Source organism: Cervus canadensis, chromosome Y, assembly GCF_019320065.1.
Source record: "Cervus canadensis isolate Bull #8, Minnesota chromosome Y, ASM1932006v1, whole genome shotgun sequence".
Classification (NCBI taxonomy): domain Eukaryota; kingdom Metazoa; phylum Chordata; class Mammalia; order Artiodactyla; family Cervidae; genus Cervus; species Cervus canadensis.
In genome coordinates, this window is record NC_057420.1 from 5,986,988 (window position 1) to 6,013,695 (window position 26,708).

The 26,708-nt window shown below is 43.4% G+C and overlaps 2 pseudogenes; one reads left to right on the forward strand and one right to left on the reverse strand.

Moving 5' to 3' along the window:
* Positions 1-431: 431 nt before the first annotated feature.
* LOC122436424 lies at positions 432-2,104 on the reverse strand (annotated as a pseudogene).
* Positions 2,105-16,879: 14,775 nt separating this feature from the next.
* On the forward strand, positions 16,880-18,495 carry LOC122436437 (annotated as a pseudogene).
* Positions 18,496-26,708: the final 8,213 nt, after the last annotated feature.

Here is a 26,708-nt window from a genome sequence, read left to right on the forward strand (position 1 = left end):
GAACTCTATCAATACCTTATACAATATAATGTAAGTGTGAATGCACCAAGGTACATACTGTGTATTTGCATTTGTTTTTGTTTCATTTGTATCTCTTCTTTCACCCATACCATCCTAATTAAGACACCTATTCATTTCAGCAGGGATGATTTCAGAGATCACTTTACACCCATTACCTCTTTTCCCTTTGTTCTCATTTTCTTGCTTACAATCATTAGATCAGGTAACATTTACCCAGGACACATAACAAATGTTTTCCTGAACAGAAGAGTTTATAAAACAGTGTAGTGAAGTAGCCAGACATTGATCTAAAACCTCATTTTACTTTTCATTGTTTGAAAATAGAAAATGAAACTATAAAGATGAACATGTAAATTTATTGTTCAATTACAAGAATTATATGTATTTGCTGACATCTCCCAACATAAATTTTAATCTTCATTAGGCTCCATAATCTGACACTTATTTGATAGGTCAGTTTGAATTAGCATGGTTTTCATATAATGATGACTGTTGATGACTTGACTTGAAAGAGATGAGGCAGATGTATAAGCGGTTGTTGGCACTGAGGACCATGAGTTACCTTTCTGTTGCAGATTAGGAAAAGGACTGCCATGGGCTGACATATTGCTATACCTAACGGGATATTTAGAAGGCTCCACCATCAGTCCAGAATAGCTGCTCTGTAATGGAGATATGATGGAGTTCTGAGAAGTAGATGTAGTTGTAGTAGCAATGTCCTCAACGTGGCCATTTACTTGAGTGTAGCTGCTATGTGAGTGCCAATTAAAAATGCTCAACTGATTTAAAATAGCAGGTTGATCTCACACAATCTGATCTGTTTTTCTAACTGATATTGATGATGGGAAAGGTAAGTCACATGGAGATAGGGCACTTGTATTAGGGACTCTCTGGCTGGTATAAGGCTTTTGTATGAAAGGCACACTTAAGCTTGTGGAGGCTGAAAATATACTCTCTCCACTAGTTTCATGAAGAAAATCAGATTTACGATTATCTATGTTGACGCTTGCTTTAACATGTTTCTTCTTGTAATCTTGAACTAATGAAGAAATTGGAGGCACATTGTTAATCCCAACTCTTCTTTTCGTTCTTACTAAAATTTGGGGATAGCTTCTTTTGAAATTTGGATTATAGTAGATCTACAACTAAAATAAAAGTATAAAATTATTTTGTTTCTTTATAAACCAAGGTAAAACTGACAAATTTAAACTATAAAAATGTATACCTTTAATGATACCAATTAAATAGCATCAAATAAAACATGGTCATTAGTAGTTTTAACAGTTTACATGTTAGAAACAATTACGCCCTTCAACTAAAAATGCTTTGTATATATGCAGTGAATACCACTTTAAGTAACTTCAGGACTTGTATCCAGTTTCAAGTTGCTAGGAAGTTTTGTTAAATATCAAATATTTTAACCTCCAGCTGTTCTCAACTTCAGAAAATTAGATTTTTCAACAGTTTGCTCTCACAATTTTAACTTCCCTTTTAGCTACATATATGAACATGATTTTTAAGTCACAGGTTTAATCTTACATATTGCCAAGAAGTGAAAATTTTTGAATACCTTGCTCAAAACAGAGATGTTGTTTTCTTCTTCCAGAAAGTCAGGTAGTGAAGCAGATCTTTGAAATGTTTGTCGCTTTTTACTAAACCCATAAAGGTTAAACTGCTGAACTAAACTTTTCATACTATTTGTTTCAGATACTCTGAAAGGTGCCTTTCTTTCCAAGACTTCTTTCTTGAAGAGTTCTTCATTGATCACTATACAGGTGCCACTCTCATCCCACCAAATAGATTTAAACTGATCACATTCAACTATTGTCCAGAGTTTTTGAGGAAATGTGAGTGAAAGAAAAGCATTCAACTCATCTGTTTCTGAGACAGAAAATGTGTAACTTGGCCCTTTTATCACAACTTCCTCATACAAAGCCTGAAAAGCATATTCTTCAATCATAGATCTCAACACCTTGTCCCCAGTAAGTGTATAATCATAAAAAGAAGATCTAATGGAGGTTTCTGAATCAGTTGATTCATCTTTAGGAGACACATCTTGAATTTCTGAAGAAATATGTGCCATCTCAGAGCAATCTTTCTTCAGATATTTTTCTCATTTTTCTGGTTTTACACATTGCAACTTCAAACACTGCTTGGCTGGCCTACAGAGATAAATTCTCTAGATCATCACAGTGGTTCTGAAAGTCAAAAAGCTGTGACATCACAAAATTACTGGTCTTCTAGCAATTGAACAGTAGCTGTGACATCACAAAGTCACTAGTCTCCTAGCAATTGTTGGGTAGCATTCAACCAGTGTTTACTTCAGCATCATGTTAAAATACAGGCTGCTTACATAAATAGTAACCAAACCATGAAGTCTGCAAAATCTCATTCCTAAAGAATTTTTACACAGAAAAGTAACATCAAGAAATCTACTTGGTTTCTGAAATAAAAGTGATTTATCACCCTTCTATAAACATTTTTAATATTCAGTACTGTTACCCAACCAAACTTGGGTCTACTGGCTTCTGTGTGATAAAATCAATCAACTGACTGTGGGTTTCAGTGAAAGCACGTGTTTATTGCAGGACCAAGCAAGGTGTCCTAGCAGCTGATGCTTCAAAGATCCACACTCCCCAAATGATTTCAGGGGAAGTATTTTAATGACATATTGAGTTTGGGCCATGGCCTGTGTCATCAGTTTTGGGACATTCTACTAATGGCCTGCTACTGAGGATATTGGGAGTCAACATAATCAACTGTCTGGTTCCAACTACTCTGTAGTATATGCACTTAAATTTAAGAAATATACATATACATACAAACATACATACATATATATATATATATATATAGTTCACTGTGTTGGGTCTCAGTTGCATCATGTGCCATCTTTAGTCTTCATCATAGCATCGGGTCTTAGCTTTGCAAAGTGGGATCTAGTTCCCTGACTAGGGGATTGAACCCATGAATGTAAAATATTCCCTACTCAGAGTTATACACATTATGTATACCAGTGTATATTGACAGACTCCTAAAAAGGATTTTATGACTTTATGCTGAGAATTTTCAATCTGTAATTATTTAACCCAGCTTTTCTTATATAGTAATAATCCAGCTAAACATCGAGTAAGGCATCAATTAACCAACCTACTTTCCGAACCAGTGCCCTGCAAACTGTGTGTTGTGCTTAGTCTCTCAGTCGTCTCTGACTCTTTGTGACACCATGGACTGCAGTCTGCCAGGTTCTTCTGCCCATGGAGTTCTCCAGGCAAAAATACTGGAGTGAATAGCCATTTCCTCCCTCCAGGGGATCTTCCAAACCCAGGGATTGAACCTGCACTGCAAGCAGTTTCTTTACACCCTGAGCCTACAGGGAACACCCAAAATACTGGAGTGGGTAGTCTATACCTTTTCCAGCAGATCTTCCCGACCCAGGAATTGAGCCAGGGTCTCCTGCACTGCAGGAGGAGTCTTTACCAGTTGAACTACCAGGGAAGTCCTATGACCCATGAATCAAATCCAGCCAGCTAGGACTTCCATGGCAGTCCAGTGATTAGGACTTCATGCTCCTAATGTAGGGGCCCTGGGTCTCATCCCTGGCCAGGGACGATCCCACATGCTAGATGGTGTGTACCACCCTCCCCCTTGCAAAAAATCCAGCCAGCTGTCTTTTTTTTGGGGGGGTTGGGGGGGTTTAAATAAAATTTTACTGGAATGCAATCACAGCCATTTGTTTATACACTGCTACCAGAGAGAATGGAATAGTTTGGGGCCCATAAAGCCAAAAATTTTGACTACTTGGCTTGCTACTAAAACACACACACACACACACACACACACATAACAACAACAACAACAACAACAACAAAACTGCCAACACCTGTTCCATACCAAAAGGCCATTCTCTTTACAAACTGCTAGGAAAATTAGCAAAAAACAGATGAATGTTTATGTGCATACCAGGATACAGTTTTGGAAGTTCACTGAGCTCTCACTATATACCATAGTTGACCTGAAAATCAATTCCAAACCTCACTACAGCAAGGAAACATTCCTCCTCTGGAATTACAGAGTTGGAAATGAAGCCCCTGACAGGCTCAAGGATGAAACCACATGGTACCTGGACTTGTTTTTCCTCCTGGACCCAAGAACAACTCCCAAGAACTTAGGGTAACAGAGCCAATTATTTATTGTAAGTTGACACCATAAACAATATGACTACTCCTAACAGAACTATGAAGCAATTCATTTGTCTAACAACCAGTTTGAAATTCTAAACAATTTTCATCCTGACATAATGACAGATCCAAACATTAATAAGCTTCCACCTGGCCAAGATTAGACACTCACTCAGAAACAGCCAAAGTGAAAGATACAGGATGGAGAGTTTAGATTTTGACACGCCCCAGCTAGGAGGCCCAGGGGCTGTTTCCAATCGGAGGATTTTTGGGCAGTTAGCTGGGGTGGGTGGGAGGTGGGAGTCCTGGTGACAAAATGGAGTGAACAGCAGGGGAAAGAACTTAAAGACTGGAAAGGCGGTGATGGAGGCTGTCCACAGAGAAAACAGACTCATAAACAGCAGAAGATGTTGTCCTGGAAAAAGAGGATAAAGGAGCAAGTTCAGTTCAATTGCTCAGTCATGTCCGACAGTTTGTGACCCCATGAACCGCAGCACACCAGGCCTCCTGGTCCGTCACCAATTCCCAGAGTGCACCCAAACCCACGTCCATTGTGTTGGTGATGCCAGGTAACCATCTCATCCTCTGTTGTCCCCTTCTCCTGCTGCCCTCAATCTTTCCACGCATCAGGGTCTTTTCAAATTAGTCAGCTCTCTACATCAGGTGGCCAAAGTATTGGAGTTTCAGCTTCAATATCATGGGGGAGAAAGAAGAGGTGGGTGTCCCAAAAGTCACAACAAGCAGACACGCGCAGAGCTGATGCATCTGAGCATCACAAAATAGCCTTTGGGTGAAACCACGATGATGGAGGAACCTGCAGGGTCTTAGGACAGGTTCTGAAGGTAGCACTCCCTACAGCAATGCATCACCTATAATGACTCAGACATGAATTAGTGGGCTTTTCTGTCTCATCCCCACAAACCCTTGCATACAAGACTCTCTGAAAGTGCTGCCATTAATGTCTGACTAAGGGACTTGCCTGGAGGTCTAGTGGCTAAGACTCTGTACTCCCTAATGCAGGGTGCCCAGGATTCAATCCCTGGTCAGGGAACTAGACCCCACGTGCCACAGCTAAAGTTTCTGAATGCTACAATGGAGATGGAAGATCTTCAGCAAAGATATAGCTCAGCCAAATAAATGAAAGGAAAAAAAAAAAGAACAAAGGTCTGGCTTTACCCTGAAGCCCAGATCATATCATGTTGCTTCCTTTCATCTGCAAAGACTTCCCAGCTCCTCCAGCCACAAAGATGGCCTTCCAAGGCAGCCTACCTGCCTTACACAAACCACACTTCACCTACACTCCTAGCAAAAATGACTCCAGGTTTGGGAGACAGAGTAGCTGTGGATCCCTGCTCTTCTTGACTTTCTTGACAAAACAAAATATTTGTCCAATATTTTTCTCACTCATGGTGAAGAAAGTTGCAAATGAGACAGGTTGAAAGACCTCTGGTATGTATGTACTCTTGACCCCATCAAACTTCTCCCGTGAGGAAGACTTCATTAGGCTTGAACCTGGTAAGGCACAGACCTGAAGCTGGTCCTAGAGACCCAGGAATATGGCTCTGCATGCCAGCTGTGTGTAGTGTAGCATGCATTACATGTGATAAGTTGGGCCTTGAATGCATCATGCATTTGAGACATGTACACTCCTTTTATCGCCATCATCTGTTTAACAGTCAAGAGAGTGCTGGGCATTGCCAGGTGCAGAGATCACTGTCTGCTGGAGCTAAAAGTGAGGCAATCCTGTCCTACACTCCTCAGGCAAAGTCCTCAGCATTGCTTGCTGTAGCTCAGAAAGGAAAAACAAAACAAAACAAAACAAAACCCTCCCTGTTCAAAAAGGAAAGCAGGCAAGTATCAAGGAATCCACACCCACCTACAATACCTCTCCATGTGCACTGGTCAAAAGGAAAGACCCAAGCTCACTCGCCAGGTTGAATATTGTGGTTTGGATTATTCACTGGAATTCTATTTGCAAAACTCCTCTTGAGGTCCCCAGGAGTGTCCAACAATGAGCACTTTCTTGCTGTCCTTATAGAAGCATTCACTCTGGAAACAGCAAGAGGGAGGGAAGAAGAAGAAAAAAAGAAAAGCCAGTCATTGGAAGTCTCTTTGGAAACAAGCTTTTGTATTTCATCCAATGGATGTTACGGATGATGAAAGATGTTCACCCAACAGGGTCAGGGGACCCCAATTCTCATGGGAGTCAGGATCTGCTTGGGAAAGAACTGAGTCAGGGCAGTGGGAGTGAGGGGGGCAGGGCTCGGGGCTGGAGATGAAAGACCTTCCCTGGACAGTAACTTGAAAGGCCCGGCACAAGTCAGGGAGGACATTCCATGGGAGGTGGTCCAGACCCAGGCCCCATCTGAAGAATATCAGCCTAGTGAGGCAGCGCCCTGGCAGGGGAGCTGTTCAAGATAAGTCCAGAAAGAGGAAGATGAGGAATTTGACCTCGAGTTTCAAAAACCTGAAGGATACCCTGGAGGCAGCGGTGGGGTGGGGGGGTGTGTGGGAGGTCCCGGAAGGCCCGACCTGGAAGCAGGGGAGTGACCCTTACCATGTTAGCAGATGCATCTAGCAGCTTCATCCTTTAGGTAGACAGGAAAAAAGCATCTCTCCCACCCAAAACAGATCACAAATTGGCAGCGGCTCAAACCAATATAAGTAAGGACTCAGCTGGGAAGGCAGATCAAGGGACATACTCGATGGACATCAAGAACCACCACAGGAAAGGGGTGTGCAGTAGAGCTCAGACGTGAAGCTTTGACTGATGTGGAAAATCAAAACCACCGGGTATCAGAATGGAAGGAGGAGGAATATTTCTGTGCGATATCAGATTTCCAAGGCCATGAATCACACCCATGACTTATCAGCTAAGACAATGAAGCCATCCAGAGAAGAGCATAAGATAGCACTGGCTTCTGCAAGCCAGGACGCGCATTGATATCTTCTCCCCGGTCACCCTTCTGAGTTCCCTTGTTTCTGAAGAGAAACCTGAGTCATCCAGGAAAAGGATGCATTGCAAAGCAATCGGAGAGCACATCTCTGGTAACAGAGAAGCCTGCCAAAACAAACAAACAAACAAACAAACAAACAAAAACTTCCACCAAAATGTGTCCAGACTTGCATGTACTCTCATCATTGGTCTCTGTCTCCTTGCACAATCCCTGGGAGTATCTTTTCACTGATCTGTGCAATTAAAGCGTCCCAGGAGCTCTCAGCTCAGTTCAGTCTCTCAGTGTGTCTGACTCTTTGCCACCCCAAGGACTGCAGCATGCCAGGCCTCCCTGTCCATCACCAATTCCTGGAGATTGCTCAAACTCATGTCCGTTGAGTCAGTGAAGCCATCCAACCATCTCATCCTCTGTCACCCCCTTCTCCTCTTGGCTTCAACCTTTCCCAGCATCAGGGTCTTTTCCAATGAGTCACTTCTTCATATCATGTGGCCAAAGGATTCAAGTTTCAGCCTCAGCATCAATCTTTCCAATGAATATTAAGGACTGATCTCTTGTAGGATGGACTAGTTGGATCTCCTTGAAATCCAAGGGACTCTCAAGAGTCTTCTCCAACACCACAGTTCAAATGCATCCATTCTTTGGAGCTCAGCCTTCTTTATGGTCCAACTCTCTCATCCACACATGACTGCAGGAAAAACCATAGCTTTTACTAGATGGACCTTTGTGGGCAAAGGGACATCTGTGCTTTTTAGTACACTGTCTAGGTTTGTCACGGCTTTTCTTCCAAGCACCAGTATCTCTAGAAACATCTTTAAAAAGGAAGTTCCATGTAATTCCAATTTTGAAGTGTACTCTTTTTTATTTATTTTTTATTTTCTTAAGGGGATGGAACTGTCCACTGGTTATTTTCCAGTACAACCGGGAAAGAAGAGGTTAATGACTTTGCTATGGCTGACCTGGGCTTCCCAGGTGGCACTAGAAGTAATGAACCTGCCTGCCAATGCAGGAGACATAAGAGACATGCGTTTGATCCCTGAGTTGGGAAGGTGCCCTGGAAAAGGGCACAGTAACCCATTCCAGTATTCTTGACTGGAGAACCCCATGGACAGAAGAGCCTAGTGGGCTATGGTCTACAGGGTTACACATAGTTGTACACAACTGAAGCAATGTAGCACAGTGCACATGTCCTGAGTGTCAGTTGACTATTTCATGAGTGAGGGTGCCATTTTTTAACCCAACTACACAAAGCATACTCAATGGCAATTTGAGTCACAACTGTGCATGAAATATGACTTGGACATTTAAAATGACCTTGACTCCCAGGTGTTTTAGTAGAATCACTTTCCAAAGAAAAGCATTCCTTGATCATGGCTCTTTCCTGTCCCTCATCATGACATTCCAGCTTTCCAGAATGTGCCTTGAACATGTCATGAGAAAGTGCAAATCAAGCATGCAGTGGTTATGACATTAAGCAATGAGTTAATGGGACCTATGATAGCACAGCCTATCAATATTTGGTATCCCCTTAAGGAAAAGTAGGTTCCACATTGTATCCTGGAAAAGTCACTGGAATATCTCTTTAGAAAGGAAACTAGGTGCTTTATTAGATCTTTAGTACATTCATTAAGAAGTTTGTACAAACTCAACTGCCTACAAATCCTCAAAACAACCAATAAAACTTCAATTAGAGAGGAACTTTACTTTCCTTGTGCTTGATAAAAATGTATCTTGAGAAAAATGAAATGTGGTAACCACCTCTACGTTAAAAAAAAAAAGGCGAAGAAGAAACCCCCAAACCCACCACATACATTTCTGATTCAGATGAGCAAGTAAGTATTTATTTAGTCCTGCACATAAGAACATAAGGGTGTGTTCTGAAGACTCTAACACCCTCCCTCCACTCATCGCCAAGGTGAGGACTACATCACATGTGGCCCCAAGACCAAGGAAGGCAGATGTGGCCCGGAGAAGGGGACAGAGCCAGGCTGATGAATAGAGCATGCCAATGAGATGTCTTAAATACCTGGAGGTAGCAGAGGCTGCAGCTAGCAACTAGAAGTCGACAGAGAAACAGGAAAGAAGCCGTCTGCTCAAGGAGATCTTTTAAGAAACAGAGTGTGTGGTCTTCCTTGGTAGTCTAGTGGATAGGAATTGCTTGCCAATGCATGGGAGACAGGTTCAAGCCCTGATCTGGGAGGATCCCACATGCTGCAGAGTAATTAGTCCCAGAGCCACAACTATTGCACCTATGGTCTAGATCCTGGGAGCCTTAACCACTGAGCCCATGTGCTGAAAGTATGGAAACCCTAGCGACCTAGAGCCCGTGCTCTGCAATAAGAGAAGCTACCACAATGAGAAGCCTGTGGACCACAAATGAGAATTGACAGTGTTAGTTGCTCAGTCATTTCTGACTCTTTGGGATCCCATGGACCCATTATAGCCCAGCAGGCTCCTCTGTCCATTGGATTCTCCAGGCAAGAATACTGGAATGGATTGCCATGCCCTCCTCCAGGGGATCTTCCCAACCCAGGAATGGAACTCGGGTCTCCTGAATTGCAGGCAGATTCTTTACTGCTTGAGCCATCAGGGAAGCCCAGCATAACTACTGGGCAGCCCACTGCAGCTACTAGGTAGCCTGTGCTTACGGTGACTAGAGAAAGCACTTGTGCAACAAGGAAGACCCAGCAAAACCAAAAACAAATACATTAATCATTGTTCAGTCACTCAGTCATGTCTGACTTGTGGCAGCCCCATGGACTGCATCACACTATGCTTCCCTGTCCATCACCAACTCCCAAAGTGTGCTCAAACTCATATCCATTACTTCAGTGATGCCATCCAATGATCGCATCCTCTGTTGCCTCCTTCTCCTTCTGCTTTCAATCTTTCTCAGCATCAGGGTCTTTCCTAAAGAGTTGGCTCTTCCCATCAGGTAGCCAAACTATTGGAGCTTCGGCTTCTGCATCAATGCTTCCAACGAATATTCAGGGTTGATTTCCTTCAGGATGGACTTGTTTGACCTCCTTGCAGTTCAAGTGACTCTTAAAAGTCTTCGTCAATAGCACAGTTCAAAAGCATCAAATACATAAATAAAATAGTGCATTTAAAAAAAAAAAAGAAATACAGAGGGGAGGACATCTGCATCAGGGGGTCAGCGGTAGCAATTCAGAACCCAAGCAAGAATTGTCAGGGAACACCGACAGGAGCGTTCATGTCTGAGCCCAGAGCCCATGGCATCCCCAGTGGAAGATAAAGCCCAAGATACATGCCAGCTCTCCAGGAGGGGTGAATGTCCAGGGCGATAGGGCTTTGCAGAGTCCTGATCCTCAGGGACAGAACAGCACTCCAGAGAACATAGGGCAACCTGTGGAGGGGACACTGTCTGGAGTGCAATGCTCAGGGGGCATTTTCTGAACATCTCTGCCTGGCGAGTGGAAGTCACAATCCAGGAAGAAGTTTTGCAGAGAACACCTATTCCACTGCCACACCAGTTAGAAATGCAGTGTGTCTTAAGTAAAAGGAACCAGTCACCAGCTGAGGGGGAACTAGGGCTAAACAAGTGGACCGAAATACAGTACTTGGATGCAGTCTCAACAATGACAGTAGGATCTCTGTTCATTTCCAAGGCAAACCAGTCAATATCGCTATCTCTTCCAAGTCTATGCTCTGAAGAGTAATGCTGAAGAAGCTGAAGTTGAACTGTTCTGTGAAGACCTACAAGACCTTCTACAACTAATACCACCAAAAGATGTCATTTATTATAGGGGACTGAAATGCAAAATAGAAAGTAAAGAAACACCCAGAGTAACAGGAAAACTTGGCCGTGGAGAAACAGAATGAACCAGGGCAAAGGTTAATAGAGTTTTGCCAAGAGAACGCACTGGTCATAGCCAAAACCCTTTTCTAAGAACACAAGACAAGGTGCTACACATGGACATCACCAGATGGCCAACACCAAAATCAGATTGATTATGTTCTTTGCAGCCAATGATGCAGAAGTTCTATACAGTCAGCAAAAACAAGACTGAGAGCTGACTGTGGCTCAGATCATGAAATTTAGACCGAAATTGAAGAAAGCAGGGGAAACCACTAGATCATTCAGGAATGACCTAATTAAATCCCTTATGATTATACAGTGACAGTGAGAGATAGATTTAGGGGGCTAGAACTGATACACAGAGTGCCTGATGAACTATGGACGGAGGCTCATGACATTCTACAGGAGACAGGGAGTAAGACCATCTCAAAGAAAAAGAAATACACAAAAGCAAAATGGCTGTCTGAGGAGGCCTTCCAAATAGCTCTGAAAAGAAGAGAAGTGAACAGCAAAGGAGAAAAGGAAAGATATTTTGAAAGTAGACTTCCAAAGAATAGTAAGGAGAGATAAGAAAGTCTTCCTCAGTGATCAATACAAAGAAATAGAAGAAGACAATGGAATGGGAAAGACTAGAGATCTATTCAAGAAAATTAGAGATGCCAAGGGAATATTTTATGCAAGGATGGGCACAATAAAGGACAGAAACCATATGGGCCTAACAGAAGCAGAATGCATTAAGAAGAGTTGGCAAGAATATAAAGAAGAACTGTACAAAAATGATCTTCACAAGCCAGATAATCATGATGGTGTGATCACTCACCTAGAGCCAGACTTCTGGACTGTGAAGTCAAGTGGGCTTCAGGAAGAATCATCACTCTGAACAAAGCTGGTGGAAGTGTGGGAATTCCAGTTAAGCTATTTCAAATCCTAAAAGATGATGCTGTGAAAATGCTGCACTCAATAGGTCAGCAAATTTGGAAAACTCAGCAGTGGCCACAGGACTGGAAAAGGTCAGTTTGCATTCCAATCCCAAAGAAAGGTAATTCCAAAGAATGCTCAAGCTGCTGCACAGTTGCTCTCATCTCAAACGCTAGCAAACTGATGCTCAAAATTCTCCAAGCCAGGTTTCAAAAGTACATACACTGTGAACTTCCAGATGTTCAAACTGGTTTTAGGAAAGGCAGAGGAACCAGAGGTCAAATTGCCAACATGCTGGAATATCAAAAAAGCAAGAGGGCTTCAGAAAAACAGCTATTTCTGCTTTACTGACTATGCCAAAGCCTTTGACAGTGTGGACCACAATAAGCTGTGAAAAATTCTGAAAGAGATGGAAATACCAGACTACATGACCTGTTTGTTTTTCCCCTGATGGGTAAGGCTGAGTAAGGTGGCAATCATGTCTGCTGATGATTGGATTTTTATTTATTTTTTATTTTTTTGGATCAGGTGTACCGCATGAGGTGCTACTCGTGGGTGGGTGATGCTGTGTCTTGTGTTCAAGTGGTGTTCTTTGTGTGCCTCCACACTATTTGATATTCCCGAGGATTAGTTCTCTTGTAGTCCTGGATCTTGGAGTGAGTGCTCAGGGCTTGACCTCTGGTCAGGAATGAAGATTCCACATGAGGTTTGTTGTGGCATTAAGTAAGACCATGAGAAATATTCAAAAATGAGGAACCAAAGATGGACTCCAGCCAAATGGCAGTTACAAAATCAGGCTAGTAGTAATGAAAATAATGGAACATACACATATACATGTACACCCATTAGCAAAGTGAAAGGAGTCCAGTAAAAATAAAATACAGTAATCAAACCAACAAATAAAGCAAATCCAAAATTATATTTACGTGTTAAGAACAAAACTGTAGCCCAAACTCGAAAACAAAACGAAAGCATTGTGTCAAGTGGGGATTAAAGCAATGAAAACAAAACTAACAGATATATTGATAGGAAAGTAAAGAAGAGAAAGAAAGTATAGATATGCAGATTTAAATAGAGGGAATTCAAGACTTCTATATGTTAGAGATTAGCTGCAAGGGGAAAAGAAAGGTAGGAAAGGCAAACAAAGGAATAAATGTAGAAACATGTAATAGGTCAAAAAAATTTAAATTAAAATTATAAAAAAGAGGGGAAAAGGTGGATGACGAAGAAGAAAACAAACAAACAAAAAAACCTCCACAGAACTGCACAGTGTAGAGGCAGAGGTTTATGACAACAATAAAAAGTGTGACTGAATATACACATACACATATACAGCCATAAGGAAAATCAAGAGTCCAAAAAAATAGGGTAAAATAGATCGACCTGTCAAACAAAGAAAAACAAAAATTATATCTACCAAAAGAATAGTAACTAAAGCACAAACAGGAAAACAAAACTAGAGAATGAGGCCAATTGAGGAATAAAACAATGAAAATAAACCTAACAAAACATTGATAGGAAAGGAAATAAAGAATTTAGAAAGACGGTAACAATAACCCTATATGCAAAACAGAAAAAGAGACACAAATGTACAGAACAGACTTTTGGACTCTGTGGGAGAAGGCGAGGGTGGGATGTTTTGAGAGAACAGCATTGAAACATGTATATTATCTATAGTGAAACAGATCAGCAGCTTAGGTTGGATGCATGAGACAAGTGCTCAGGCCCGGTGCACTGGGAAGACTCAGAGGGATTGGGTAGAGAGGGAGGTGGGAGGGGGGATCAGGATGGGGAATACATGTAAATCCATGGCTGATTCATGTCAATGTATGACAAAACCCATGTCAATATTGTAAAGTAATTAGCCTCCAACTAATAAAAATAAATGAAAAAAAAAAAATCTGCAGAGCAAGTCAAAACAGAACGATACATGTTCATCTTGAGTCACTGCTGCCAGAGTCCTTTCTCTCACTTGAATTCACAGTCCACCTCACCTCCCTAGGATGCCCTTCATCATTGTGCTGATCTCTGGACCTGCTGTGGGGGTAGTTCACATTCAAATCTGGAACCATTCCTGTGTGTTCTTGCCTCCAATGTCTGCAGGTATCAGAACAAGTGCCTTTTGTTTGTTGTTTGTTTGTTTGTAGGCGCTCTCAATGACCTTTTATATATTCCATAGACACAGAGTCTTCCTGGTTGATAGTGTGGACTTAATCTGCAGTTTGTACACCTGGTAGGAAGGTTCTGGGTCTTCTTCCTCAGCTACACTGCCGCTGGGTTTCAATTGTGGTTTTATTTCCATCTCTGCATGTGATTTGTCCACTCGGGATTGCTAGTGAGGTTGCCCTGGAGGCCTTGGGTTTGCCCCTGTGAGGGCCAGGTGTGGAGGTGGTGCAGCTGTTTGGGTCAGAGGGGTTCTGGCAGCGCCAGCTACTCAGGGGTTTGGGGATTAGGACAGCAGGGAATATAGTGCTCTAGAAGGGTATGACGACCAGTATTGGCCAATACGCTCCAGTATTCTTGCATGGAGAAACCCCTCCCTGATAGAGAATCCTGCCACAGTCTACAGGGTAGAAAAGAGTCTGACACTACTGAAGTGACCCCGAGAGCAAAGACGCAAGAGTCTTTACCTGTGGCAGCTCTGCTCGAGTGAGAGTTGAGCATGCATGAAGGTGACACAGCTGCTTGGCTTGTGAGGACCCTGGCAGTGCAGTGTACAGGGACTTGGACTGCCTCCACTGCAGGGATTATGCCCCTGTCAGAATGTTTATTTGAGCCTATTGTAGCTGGCAATCTGAAGGCCTCTTTGGCTAGTCTTTCACCATAGTTCCATGCATTCAGGCTCTTCAAGAGCTCTCTTGTCTGGGGTCCTTCTCTGTTGTTCAACGTGTCAGGCAAATAGAGGGCAGCCCCCCAGGCTGGGGTCCTACTATGTAGTTTGGAGCATCAGGCACTTGAGGGAGCACCCTGGGTGGAGTCTTATTCCGTAGTTCAGTGATTCAACTGCTTGATGGGCCAGCCTCTCTATTATTCAGCTGTGATGCAAGCGTATGGGGAGAGAGAGGCTATGGTGATGGCTCCACCCACTATACATGACTCAGCAGTGTCACCTTCCTTCCATGGCTGCCTGGCTTACCTCCACAAGCTTTTCCCACACAATCTCCCCATTTGAATACTCCATCAATTTGTCTCTAGCCAGTAGACAGCAGACCATGGCCAGGGATTTCTCCACAATCTCTATGAACCATCTGCTCCCTGCTGCACCTTCTACAGGACGTGTGTCCCTCTCTGGGGTGTGAATGGCTGTGGAAAGGACTGTCTCATTCTCATTCCACTTGGGCTGCCACAGATCAGCTGTTTCACTCTCAGCCTTAAACGTATATCCTCTGATTCAGACAGTTGTTCCCATGTGGAGACTGGACACCTACTTCAGGTCTCCCAACCCCTGAGGGCAGGTCCATTCCTACTAACAATCGTGTTTTCCCCCTAGTTCCTTCATCCTACTCATTTTTTGTGGTTCCATGTATTATTTCCTCTGTTCAGGCAGTCTTCTCTGCTTTCAGCTGAGGTTCTGCAAGCACTTGTGTCTGAAGGTGTATTCCTGATGAATCCTTGGACAGAGATGTACGCACTGTACACCTCCACCTCCACTATCTTGTCCTTATCAACTTTTTTGACTATTAGAAATAAGACTGCTATGAACATTCATGTGTGTTGTAGGTGAGTAAGCAACCAGTGGACACCAGGAAGACAGCATTTCATGGAAACCACAGGAAATCCCACTAAGTCAACAAAGAATGTCCCTCGGGGTACCTCTCAGGCTTGCTGACCCTGCTAGTCAATTAGGAACACAGGGACTGTGGTGAAGCACACAACTCATTCCCCTATCCTCCAGAGCCAACAACCTCAATGAGAGACCTTGGGAACCAGATGCGTAGGCATGATTACTCAGTGTTTCCTCCAAGAAGCTGGAAGCTTGTGGTAGCTATTCATGGAAATGAATTCCACCATGGTCGCAACTGTGAGATAACACCCAGAGGGGTTCTGGCAGGAAAATAGGATGAGAAGAAATTTGTGAGGGCGCATGTTGAGAAGCCCTTTGCACACAAGGCTCACACACCACTGGGCAAGCTCCACCCCTTCCTTCCTGGGAATACTAATCAGTTGCAGGTGGTCATTTCCTTCTTGGGGTTATCCAGAACAACCCAGATTATGCATTTATCTGCCTTATCCACATCACCATGTTAAAACCAAAGGCTGGGTATTACACCTAGGGAGGTGACCATTAGTCCTCGAGTTGAAACAAGACAGTGCCAAGTGCAGCAAGAGCAAATGTATGTATTCAGTGCATTCTCACAGCTTGAGGACAGGGGTTTCAGACTGGAGATGAGAAAACTGAGGAGAGCTAGATGAAGACTGAGAAAAAGAGGTGGGATGGAAGTGGTTTCTCATAAGTGGCCCAGAATTGAATGGTCTTCAAGGTGCATTAAGACCATTTGTAGGAGGAAAGTGAAATTATTCTCGTTTCCGCAGCCTAATTATCGTGGAGGGATTTGAGGCAAGATAACAAAAGTAGATAATAATGTAATGTGAGAGAGACTCGAATGAAAGACTGAAACCTGGCTGTGAGGCAAGGTTTGGAAGAGACACACTCTCCCTGCCATGTGACCCACCTGTGTTGACTTAGAGAGATGAGGCTGGCAGGTGAGATTGGCGGGCTCTTTAGGATCATGAAAAATGCCTCATTTCTCCCCACAAATCATCTGAGTTGCTCCCCATCCACCCTCAGAGGTTTCAGGATGAGGCTTTGTGATGCCAAGGCTGGGGGAAGGCTGTCATTGGCTGGGGAATTGACTTACTGACCTCAAAATCATAAGGGTGTGGTCCCCTATATATAGGCGTGCTCAGGGGCTCTGGAGCAGACCACTGGGAGTCTTCAAAATGAATAAGGTGGCCTCAGAGGCCCTGCCCCCGTGCCACACGCCATGGCCTCTGAGGAGCTGTATGAAGTGGAAGGGATCATTGACAAGAGGAAAATCAAGAAAGGGAAGACAGAGTATTTGCTTCGGTGGAAAGGCTATGACAGCGAGGACAACATGTGGGAGCCAGAGCAGCACCTGGTGAACTGCGAGGAGTGCATCCACGACTTCAGCTGGTGCCACAGTGAGAAACAGAAGGAGGGCACCTTCACCAGAACCAACCGGACCTCCCCGAACAATGGCCAGAAGCAGATCCCCAGATCCACCAAGAGCAGCTTCTCCAAGGACGCTCCCAAGGTCCTAGTGGTGGGCAAGGAGCACGAGGTCAAGAGCAGCCCATTGTTTACCGCCAGAAGTTCTGGAGGAGCCCCATGCCGGGCCTGGCCACCCGCAAAAACGTGGACCTGGCCCGGTCGGACATCAGGATCCTCGTGCCCAAGAGCCCCATCAAGGGCACCACTGCGGTGGACGGCTTTCAGGACGAGAGCCCCGAGAACCTGTACACCGTGGAGCAGGGGCCGGAGGACACAGTGGCCCAGAGGCGGCAGCGGAGAAGCCGGTAGGGGCCCTACTGGGCCTGGGGGCGGTGTGGGCACCGGCCGAGGATGCACCCACTGGTGCCGCAGGCGTCAGGCCCATGACCGCGGCCACAGCCACAGGGCTGGCTGTGAATGGGAAAAGCACCTCCCCTCTCATGGACGCACCGATGGCCAACAGGACGACCACCCTGCAGACGTCAGTCACTGGCGTGACAGCCGGGAAGAGGGAGTTCATCGAGGGCAGGCGAGACCAGCCCTTTGACAAGTGGCTGCACTTCACAGTGCCGCAGACAGAGAGCACCTGCAGGTACCGGGACATCACGGTCCGGAAGAAGGACGTCTTCACCCACATCCTGCTGTCCACTGAGTCATCCGAGAACAACTCACTGAATCCGGAGGTGATGAAGGAGCTGCAGAGGGCCCTGAGCACGGTCGGGTGGATGGCAGCAAGCTGGTGCTGCTCAGTGCCATGGGCTGCGTCTTCCGCTGTGGCCTGGACTTCATCTACTTCATCCAGCACCTGACAGACGACTACAAGAGGGAGAGTGCCAGGATGGGGAAGGCCATCAGAAACTTCGTGAACACTTTCATCCAGTTCATGAAGCCTATTATCATAGCCGTGAATGGCCTGGCCATTGGGCTAGGAGCATCCATCCTACCTCTTTGTGATGTGGTCTGGGTCAACGAAAAGGCATGTTTCCAGATGCCCTATACCACATTCAGACAGTGTCCAGATGGCTGTTCCACGGTCATGTTCCCCAAGATTATGGGAGGAGCATCTGCAAACGAAATGCTGCTCTGTGGGCGGAAGCCAATGGCACAGGAGGCGTGAGGCAAAGGATGGTCTCCCGGGTGTTCTGGCCTGGGACCTTCACCCAGGAAGTCACGGTCTACAGCAAGGAGCTCGCCTCATGCAACCCCGTCGTGCTCGAGGAATCCAAGTCCCTTGTGCGCTGCAACATGAAGCTGGAGCTGGAGCAGGCCAATGAGCGGGAGTGCGAGGGTCTGAAGAAGATCTGGCGCATGGTGCAGGGCATGGACTCCATGCTCAAGTACCTGCAGAGGAAGATCGAAGAGTTCTGACTGCCGGGCTCCCCGACCTCACCGGGCAGTGCCGCCCCTAACCTCACAGCCCGGGCCAGGCTCGCCTGGAGCTCCCGCTGGGAAGCAGTACTTGAGACAGCCAAGTTATTTATTGCCAAGGGGTTTTTAAGTACTGTAACTTTAAAATAAATAACTACAAAACTCCTTTGTCCAAACGTCATTATTTTATACTTAATACACACACAAGTGTAAAAGTATAATGGTGAGCTCTGGGCTGCTCTTTGAGGCTCTAATTTTTGTATCTTCAGCTAGTACTTTATTAAAAAAAAAAAAAAAAAGGGTGCTTTCTTGGTTTGGGTGTCAGAAAAGTGTGAAAGAATGTTTTTCCTTGTTTTTTCCTTCTAGAAGCACTGAAAGAGGTGTTAGCCAGGCTTGCCATCCCCGCCCCAGTTCGAAATATGGAAAGATCTGAGAAGTGCCCTTATCTCTAAGAGGTCCAAAGCCTCAGCGATTGAAAATTCTAAGTCAAATGGAAGACTTATCTTTTAGGATGAGTTCGTCTGGTTAAACACCCACTGACAGACATACTCTGAAAGTAAAATATGCCTAGGATTCATGCTGAGATATAAATTGATTGTTCCCTCTTCTTAAAATCAGAGGCTAAAAGTAATCTTGAGAAAGAAGAATGGAACTGGAGGAATCAACCTGCCTGACTTCAGACTCTACTACAAAGCCACAGTCATCAAGACAGTATGGTACAAAGACAGAAATATAGATCAATGGAACAGAATAGAAAGCCCAGAGATAAATCCACAAACCTATGGACACCTTATCTTCAACAAAGGAGGCAAGGATATGCAATGGAAAAAAGACAACCTCTTTAACACGTGGTGCTGGGAAAACTGGTTAACTACTTGTAAAAGAATGAAACTAGAACACTTTCTAACACCATACACAAAAATAAACTCAAAATGGATTAAAGATCTAAATGTAAGGCCAGAAACTATAAAACTCCTAGAGGAGAACATAGGCAAAACACTCTCCGACATAAATCACAGCAGGATCCTCTATGACCCACCTCCCAGAATATTGGAAATAAAAGCAAAAATAAACAAATGGGACCTAATGAAACTTAAAAGCTTTTGCACAACAAAGGAAACTATAAGTAAGGTGAAAAGACAGCCCTCAGATTGGGAGAAAATAATAGCAAATGAAGAAACAGACAAAGGATTCATCTCAAAGATATACAAGCAACTCCTGAAGCTCAATTCCAGAAAAATAAATGACCCAATCAAAAATTAGGCCAAAGAACTAAACAGACATTTGTCCAAAGAAGACATACAGATGGCTAACAAACACATGAAAAGATGCTCAACATCACTCATCATCAGGGAAAGGCAAATCAAAACCACAATGAGGTACCATTACACGCCAGTCAGGATGGCTGCTATCCAAAAGTCTACAAGCAATCAATGCTGGAGAGGGTGTGGAGAAAAGGGAACCCTCTTACACTGTTGGTGGGAATGCAAACTAGTACAGCCGCTATGGAGAACAGTGTGGAGATTTCTTAAAAAACTGGAAATAGAACTGCCATATGACACAGCAATACCACTTCTGGGCATATACACTGAGGAAACCAGATCTGAAAGAGACACGTGCACCCCAACATTCATCACAGCACTGTTTATAATAGCCAGGACATGGAAGCAACCTAGATGCCCATCAGCAGTTGAATGGATAAGGAAGCTGTGGTACATATACAACATGGAATATTACTCAGCTGTTAACAAGAATTCATTTGAATCAGTTGTAATGAGATGGATGAAACTGGAGCCCATTATACAGAGTGAGGTAAGCCAGAAAGATAAAGAACATTACAGCATACTAACACATATATATGTAATTTAGAAAGATGATAACCCTATATGCAAAACAGAAAAGGAGACACAGAAATACAGAACAGACTTTTGAACTCTGTGGGAGAATGCGAGGGTGGAAAGTTTTGAGACAACAGCATGAATATTATCTATAGTGAAACAGATCACCAGCCCAGGTGGGATGCATGAGACAAGTGCTCGGGCCTGGTGCACTGGGAAGACCCAGAGAAATTGGGTGGAGAGGGAGGTGGGAGGGCGGATCGGGATGGGGAATACATATAACTCCATGGCTGATTCATGTCAATGTATGGCAAAACCCACTGCAATGTTGTGAAGTAATTAGCCTCCAACTAATAAAAATAAATGGAAAAAAAAAAATCAGAGGCTAAAAGGTCTGTAGCCAGTGTTCCAAGGTGAATGAAGAGCTGAATCAGAACAAACTGGAAGAGGCCCCAGGGATCATGGAGACCCCTGCCATTCCTGCTGGACAAATGGGTAGCCAGTGACTTCAGAACATGGCTAGAGACCTCAGAATTTTTCGGGGGTCTCACTGCTGAAAAGAGGTCAACAGTACAGACATGCTCCATGTAGAACAGCTGGGAGCCTGAGCAGCATAGAAGGGGAAAGCAACGCCAGCCCCTCCGCAGCACGACGGAACTAGCAACCTGAATAAGAGACCACCTCCGCCCGCCTGTGTCAGGGCGGAAATTAGGCACTGAAAGACTGGCAAACAGAAGCCAAATAAACAAAGGGAACCACTTCAGAAACTGGAGGCCTGTTTGCAGTGCTGTAGGGGATGCGGTCCTTGGGGCCGAGCCTGCCCCTTTCCCCTCCCCCCTGCCTTCTGCCTCAGGTGGGCCTGGGCCGGTCTGCAGCCTGCGAGCTCTTCTCTGGACTTGCTCGGTCCCTTTGTTCTGTGAATGGCCGGCAGTGTGTTTGGGCCAGTTAATTTTCTCTCTCTCTTTTGCTGTACCACAATTTAAGTTGGTAACTCACAAAAGCTCCCTTCAATTGTCCTCGGGGCACTCAGGCCCGGTCCTTACCCTAAGCAATGCCGCCCGCTCCTCTCCGTTCCCACTTGCTGGTGGCGGATGCGGACGTCTGGGGTACTTTTCTGCTGGGAGTTGCTTTTAGGCACATAATCTGTGGGTTTTATTTATTGTTCCCCTCCCAGTCAGGTTGCCCTCCGAGATTTGAAAACTCCCCCCAGACCCGCCAGTGCGAGGGTTTCCTGGTGTTTGGAAACTTCCTCTACTAAGACTCCCTTCCCGGGACAGATCTCCATCCTTAGATCTTTTGTCTCTCTTTTTATCTTTTATATTTTGTCCTACCTCCTTTCAAAGACAATGGGTTGCTTTTCTGGGCACCTGATGACCTCAGCTAGCGATCCGAAGTTGTTTTGTGAAGTTTGCTCTGCGTTCAATTATTCTTTTGATGAATTTGTAGGAGAGAAAGTGGTCTCTCTGTCCTATTCTTCCACCATCTTGGCTCCTCCAATACCCTGCTTTAGAAGTAAGAATTTTGCATCAATTTTAAGGGTTATTGAAATTGGCTTTCTAAGTTATCATTTCAAGCCCCAAATCCAGTGGCCTTGTTTTAGATTTCAGGTGCCTTACTTTGTGGTCAAATTTGCATGCTTTGAGCAGAATAACCTTTAATGTGATTCATTGCCATGCACTGATTATTCCTTCTCAGTCCCTTTTACATTCTTTTCATGTTCTCCTTTGAGTGGCAGGTCCTTCTCAAAAGAACAGTATTAATCCACTTAGTCCTCTGAGATAACCTGGAAGAGGCATGGATAAGGACATGTTGAAAAGCTACAGTTTTTGTTCCCTCCTGAAAGCATATTATTAACCTGTACTACAATTGTTCTACCAAGGGAAGCCTGGTTACATGATATATTGCCTTGGTGATCAATTCCCATATGTCTTTAACATATCAGTACCTCTAATCCTCAAAAGCTTATAGAGAAAATAGCTTAGTACATTAGGCAAATATTGTACGTGATTCCAATTTTCTTTCCTTTATGTGTTTATTTTATAATTGGTGCCTAAAATGTAAAAATAAAAACAAAATTTAAGTGAGGTAAATACAGAATATTTGTGCAAAAAGTAGAAAATTTGATGAGAGAAGTTCAGAGAATGAAATTGGATACTTAAAATATAACAACTAAATTTGTAACTGCAGGGTCATTATGATTTCAATATTGTTACCTTACAGCATTATTTTCATTTTAGCAAATCACAGAATAGTCTTGCATACAAAATATTCTAAGATCCCATGGAATGCAGAAACAAGATATATCTTTTAAAGCATTCTGATTAAAAATGTCACTAGAATGAAATCATTCAACTACAAAATAACTTCTAACATTAAGCCTAGAAACAAGTAACAGAGAAATTCTGTGCAGTTCATAGGTGTCCTTCAGTGAGACCTTGGGTTTTCTTTTCCTTTCATAATTGTGTTTTGAGCATATAAGATTGTGACTGTGCTCATGTGTGTGTGTGTGTGTACCAAATTAAGATTGTGTTTGTGAGTATGTATACCTGGCTTCTCTTTTGTACTCTTATGTTAGAGATTTCAGCTGAAGAAATGGCTAATTCAAAAATATAAAGAGGCACAAATTAAAATGCCCATTGAAAAGTCTGCTTTCACTTTTCAAAGTGCAAGACAAATGGGTGAGTTGCAAAGGTTGAAAGCATTTCGATATTCACCAAGCTACTCCACCCATACATAGTTGAAAACTCTAGTACACTCCTGATCAGCCCAGAAAAATTTGAGTGGGACCTCAGAGGTCTGTTATGTCTGGCAATAACATATGCTCACATGCTAATATGGCAGTACCAGAGAAGGCTAAGTAGATGACTGGAGTCTCAATCAGGCCTCCCTGTATTAGGATACTACCTTCCTATATGAGGCTGCACACTCGCCATAATGAAGAATACTCCTAGGAATCAAAGAAACTAAGGATTAAATATGGAATTCTGTTCCCACAAGGTAGAAGTTGCCTTCCCCCATCTCAAGTGTATCAGTTAGATGGTGAAAATAGAAGGAAGTTATAACATTACCCAGATACTTCTTACATAATATCTTAAATGTCCAAGCCCCATCACATTGCTAGGATGATGACTATACAGGGCTTCTAGCTTCAACTCTGTGTAGCAAACATCATAAAACAATTTTATGAATATTTGAGATACTCTGATAGTGCAAATCTATAAAGCGAAAAGTCTTGAGACCTGATTCAAAGAGGAAAACTGTGCACTCCCTGTCTTCAGTTTTATGGGGCTTTCACATGCATTCATACATTTCCACAATCCTCAACCTTCATCTAAGACAAAACGTGTAACCTTAAGAGAAGAGGAATGGCCTGTGCACAGAGAAGGCATGTAGCAAAGTCAAAAAGGATCCAGTCTCCTACCTACATCCATCCTCAGTAATGTAGTCCCTTGTAAGCATTCCTAGGAGCAACCAGGATAAACAAGTCAAAGATGCTCCCAGGATTACAGAGTTTGATTGAGAAGCTATAAGTTTGTTTAACTCCCACCCCATCCTTAATATCATATACCATGCCTGTTAACACATCAGAAGATGACCAGCTCTAGTAGATATTTAGAGATGATGCCTGCCTCTGCCCAAGACCAAGCTTGTAGATCCAAGTGGCAGGTGGGATAAGTTTTCCATCTCAGGATACCACATGACTCTTCAGGAGTTCTCCTTCTCTGGAAAGCTCTCAAAGGACATTGTGAGAAGTACAATTTGAGGGAGGAAAAGAAGGAAACTGACAAGGGCTGTGTTCTTTCTAATTGTCCTGAATCTCACTTATCATCCCGGGTACACTGACAGAGTTACCATGCTATCTGAACCATCTCCCCAAGCACTCTCAATATCAATTTTTTTATGTTGCCTTGTCTGACTGTTTTTGACTCCATGTACAGCAAGAACCCCGGGTTCACCTGCCCTTCATATCTCCCCGAGTTTTCTCAAACCCATGACCTTTGAGTCACTGATGTTTTTCAGCCATCTCGCCCTCTGTTGTTCCCTTCTTCTCCTGCCCTCAATCTTTCCCAGCATCAGTTTCTTCCCATTGATTTTGCTCTTTGCTTCAGGTGGCCAATTGCTCTTCATGTTCAGCATCAGACCCTCTGAGAATAGTTAGAGGTTATTTCCTTCATACTTTACTAGTTTGAACTCCATGCTCACCATGGAACTCTGACATGTCTTCTCCAGCACGGCTGTTGCAAAGCATCAGCATTTTGGCACTCTGTTCTTGTGGTCCTGCTCCCTCCTCCATACATTACTCCTGAAAATCAACTTTGACTTTTCAGACATTTTCCAGTAATATCTCAGCTTTTTTTGTATGGTGTCTAGATTGGTCATAGCTTTTCATCCAAGGGGCAAGTGCCTTTTATTTTCATGGCTGCAGTCACTTCCAGCCATGATATCGGAGATCAAGAAAGTTAGACCTGTCACTGATTCAATTGTATCTCAATGATATATCTCAAAATGATGGGATCAAATTCCATGATCTTATTTTTTTGTGTGTTTGTTTGTTTTTATATTGAGTTTTAATCCAGCTTTTTCTCTCGCCCCTTTCACCTTCATCAGAGGGGTCTTTAGTTCCTAGTGTTTTTCAGCCATTTGTGTGTTGTCTTCTTATAACTAAGGTTATTCAAACTTCTCTCAGTAATTTTGTTTCCAGCTTCAGATTCTTTCAGCAAGTTACTTTCCATGATGTACTCTGCACAGAAGTCATATTAGCTGGGTGACAGTATATAGCCTTGATGTATTTCCTTCCCTATTTTGTAGCAGTTCATTTTTCCTTGTCCAATTGCAACTGTTGTTTCTTGACCTGCCTGCACATTTCCCAGGAATCAGTTATGGTGGTCTGGTACTCTCATCTCTTTAAGAATTTTCCACAATTTGTTGTGACCCACACAGTGTAAGGGCTTCCCTGGTGGCTCAGATGGTAAAGCATCTGCCTGCAATGCGGTAACCCCAGTTTTGATCTCTGGGTCTGGAAGATCCCCTGGAGAAGGAAATGGTAGGCTACAGTCCATGGGGTCACAAAGAGTCAGATATGATTCATTTTCATATGCAGTGTAAGTCATTAACAGAGACAATAAATCAGATGTAGGCGACTTCATGTAATCCTTTTGCTTTTTCTATAATCCAAACTCCAGTTAAGTTTTACCTATTAAGATTAAATGACTAACTACACCTGCCTTCTTTATTTATTTATTTATTTTTGGGATATTTTCCTCTGTCTCTCTCTTTCAAGCTATCATCTACAAACTGTTACATACCTGGGCATTTGCCACCTTCTAATACAAAAATTAAATTATCCTTATGCCAGTCTCTTATCTTTGACACCCACTTAAAACAGTTAAGTTTCCAGAGCAGAAATAAGGAATCTGTACTCTGGGAAAATGTCAGGACAGTTTGACAAATACTAGAGGTTTTTAGGAACTCACTTTTTAAGCCCAATTCCTGTACCATCTCTTATCTGGAAAAGAACTATATTTCCTGAAGCTGATGACAATTCCTCATTATTGGAAATTCAGGAAGAATAAAAATGTGGTTATTTGCATGTTCAAAGTCAATTATGTGCCAATTATGCCTGTATGTACATAACCTCCCATCAAACAGATTAAATCATGTCAACTAAAGTTTGTCGATTCACTGGCATGCATAAAGGAATTACAGAACTTGCCTAGAAAGAAAATCAGAAGTTCCAATTTTGCAGAAAATAAGAGGACATTGAGTGCAAATCTCTCCACAGAGGTATCACAAAGAATCCTTCTATAACGGCAGCAGATCCTCCATAGCATCAATGAATATTAGCAGAAGATCTTGCTCAATGGAGAAGATTATAGGGAAACTAGACATGACTGGGAATAATGGAGGGAAGATGGGATAAGGAGGATGACAGGAATAGAAACAACCATGTGTCTTGAGGTGGGAGATGGAGAAGCAGGGAAAAGAGTGAGGATTCAGGCAAGTCCCCTCACTAAACTTAAATTACTTTTAACTGAAAGGTAGCAAGGTGAAGATGCTGATGAAATAGTTTGTCTAGAGTGAGGATCAAACAGAGAATGTATGGTGTGGTCCTGCATGCTCTAAACTGCAATGCAGGTCAATGACTGTGCATTCGGCCTGGAAAATGAAATATGGGTTTAGAAAGCCAACCTAGGAGTGAAGTCTTTTGACTGTGTGGAGATGGAATGATGGATCTGGGATGACAAAATGTGTAGGAAGGAATGCCTTTTGATAAATCCCAAACTGACAAAGAAGCAGGACCTTAAGACTCAGTCACACAGAGGAGGTGGTGACAGAATTGAATTCCCCACTCTTGCCACATGCTAAGACCTATGA